Raw genomic sequence first — 3,483 nt, 5'->3', positions numbered from 1 at the left:
TTCTAATATGCAGATGATGATGTCCTAGAGGATGTTCGAAATGACAATGAAACAATTGACAATGAAGATATTGATGCTTTTGGAGGGGAATGTTTTGATGAACAAGGATTTATGGATATAACTTTTGATGCTTCAAATCTAGGAAACGACTTCTAGATTTATTTTGATATTTATGTTTGAATTTTGAAGCTTGACTTGATATGAAATTATGAATATTTTGTGTGATGACAAAAGCTATGCATTTGTTTATGTTTTATTGACTTATTTGAAGAGACACTTATAATATATGCTATTTGTTTATGCTTCAAATTGATTTTTATTTTATTTTTTAAATAATATTATTATTTATTACGTCATCCGGTTCGACCCCGGTTCAACCGGTCGAACCGTGAACCCCTCCTTCCTCCGGTTCGTTGTCCGGTCCGGTTCTGAAAACCTTGTGAAATATGACTATTTATAGAAGTCATTTAGTCTTGAAGAGCAAAATAAAATTTAATTAATATCATTTTTATTTTAATAAAATTTTTAATGAGTTGGTCATGATACTTGCAAATATACAATGTCGATTAATCATTTTTGGGTGGATATTAGTTTTATAAAAAGCTAAATTTTAAGTGATATGCACATATTTTTTATATTTAGGAATTTTTATCTTGCACTTTATAATTTATAATGTAATTTATCAAAATGTTTTAGACAATAATCAGAGGAATCTATATGCCACATGAATTATGAGTTGATAAGTGTGCGAGAATGAAATCAATATTTAGCAATTGCAACATGATAAATTTCAAGAGAAATGTTTAGAAGGATCATATTTTTTTTAGTACATCTTATGACATAAAGTTTAGAATGATCATATGTTTAGAAGCAAATGTTTTCATCATCATTTACCTAGGCTTTTTTACTGTTTCTTAAAATAATTTGTTATACAAAAATTAAAATGTTTGTACTTAAAAGCAGTTTTAAGAAGCAGTAAGCCGTCCCAAATGAAAACCTTAATACATCTTATGGCGTAAAGTTTCAACCGCAGATGTAATCATTCTCCGTTAATGACTTACTGATATTCTCTCACAAATTTGTTAGATAGTAATGGTATATTAATGTCCACTCAAAAAATTTTTAATAGCCTCAAATCAAAATAGCTTGTTTAAAAGATAACATATATAAATAAATTTTAGTTTTTTTTTAATATTTTTAGTATTTTTTAATATTTTTTTGTTGAACTAGTTCTACAAACATATATAGGGTTAGAAGAAATCACAACTAAGACTCATTGGGTTATGGCCCAATAATAGAAAGAATTAAGAGAAACAATCTAGTATTTGCATTGATTCTAATGGAAGTCAATAGTATCCAATCATTATTAATCTAATTTTGTCTGTGGGTGACACCTTAATGTTACTAGCAAGAGTGACTGCAAAAATAGAAAGACATGAATAGATAGAAAAATAGAGGAAGAGAACCATGTGACCTCATATTGCTAGAAAGTAGTGAGCTTGAAATAATAAGTAGTTTGCATGGATGATATACACAAATATAACCTTTGATAGAAAGAATATGATCATCTTTGTTTGCATGGATAAGTGCATGCCTCTTCTTAAGTTATATCATTGATGCTCAATATCATTGTCATCATCTACCCATAATAAGTATATGGCAGATCTCCAATGTTAGTGCATTCTAAAAAACCCCTATCTCAAAGGTCATCTTTGGCCAGGGTGGTAGGTCATTTATGAAATAATTAGGCTGATAAGAAACGTAAACAATTATGTGTAGTCATATGCCCAAAATACATTCAACGATGACGGTGCAAGCCTGTTAACTTGGTGAATATAATAATTCTACAAATTTTATCACAAATTTAAATATTGATTGAATATATGATTAGGGTACTAATAAACAAAGACGTGTACTCTATAATATTAACATACTCAAGACTTGAGCTATATTAGTCATACAATCAACAAATTTATTTGTCTATGTTGAGACACAATACACTCAACATGTATTTATCATTGTGAGTATACTAAATTTTCACATACAATACCAATGTTATTGGCTTGCCTTCATTTCAACTAATTCAAAGACTTAACATGCATTGCAACATATCCACTAGTTATAAGATAATTATAAGCTAAATTAATTGCATATCTTGAAGTATCACAGTTAAATGCTAAAAGAACTCTCCATTTTAGTTCTACTAATGTATTGAGTTTTAGAACTTATATTGAATGGTATCTTTAACCAACCTTAGCTTCTCTCAATTGTCTATCAAAAAAGTTATAAGATAATTATAAGCTAAATTAATAGCTTATCTTGAAGTATCATAGTTGAATGATCTCTTTAACCAACCTTAGCTTCTCTCAATTGTCTATAAAAAAAAAACATCAAATGTGTTACCTACATACTCATTCTAATATATTTTTTCTATTCTAAATATATCTTTAAAATTTATGAACTCATTATAAAATTATATACTACAGTATAAGGGTGTCAAAACGGGTAGGATTTGGATCCGACCTAAAATCACCCAACCCAAATCTGGTCGACCTGAACATGACTCATTTAATAAAAGGTCAGACATGTAGACCCAAACCAAACCCACTAACAACCTAAACCCACCTCAATAACCTATTTTAATTTAAATAAAATTTGTTTTCTTGTTAACCATAGATTTGAGGTTAATTGGTAAAAAATGAAAAGATTATACCAACAAATAAAATAATTTAGAAAAAATATTAAATAGTCTTTTTTGGGTCAAAATAGGGTTGGTGGGTCAACTCGAATGCGATCCATTTAATGAATGGGTTGGAATGCACGACCCGAACCCAACCTAATTATTAAATAAGCTAACCAAAGCCCGAATTTTTTGGATTGGATTCAGGTCAAGTCATTTATTAGCAACTCTACTAAAGTATATCATCAAAATCTACTTGATATCCTTGACCAATAAATGAAGGTATAAAGTCCCCAGCTACTTTTAATTGCCTATTAAAAAAAATCATTAAACATGCTATCGGTTTGCTCTTTCTAATAATTTTTCCTTAGTTCTAAAACTAGAATATAAAAACTATTAGCTTGCTATAAAAGGTGTATGTTTTTCCAAACAATATATGGATGTGTGAAGCCCTCAGCTACTGTCAATCATCGAAAATAAAAAATTAAATATGCCCACTTGCCTATTATTTCTAATAGGTTTTTTTCTATTATGAATAGAGTAAATTTTATTAGCTCTTTATAAAAATTTGCAATAAAGTATATCTTCATTATTTACAAATTAATAAAGTATAATTTTTCCTCACCTAAGAAAACTTAATCATGTTGGTTTCTAATATTATAATGACAACATAAGAATTTTAAATCAACAGCTAATATACATACTTATTGCATTTATTAACAAAAAAAAAAAGATAATCACACAAAAAAAGAATAACTTAAGATATCACATGCTAAAAATTTAAATTGAAAATTCACACTACC

Source organism: Dendrobium catenatum, unplaced genomic scaffold, assembly GCF_001605985.2.
Source record: "Dendrobium catenatum unplaced genomic scaffold, ASM160598v2 fragScaff_scaffold_858, whole genome shotgun sequence".
In the NCBI taxonomy this organism is placed as follows: Eukaryota; Viridiplantae; Streptophyta; class Magnoliopsida; order Asparagales; family Orchidaceae; genus Dendrobium; species Dendrobium catenatum.
This window is presented reverse-complemented; position numbering follows the sequence as displayed.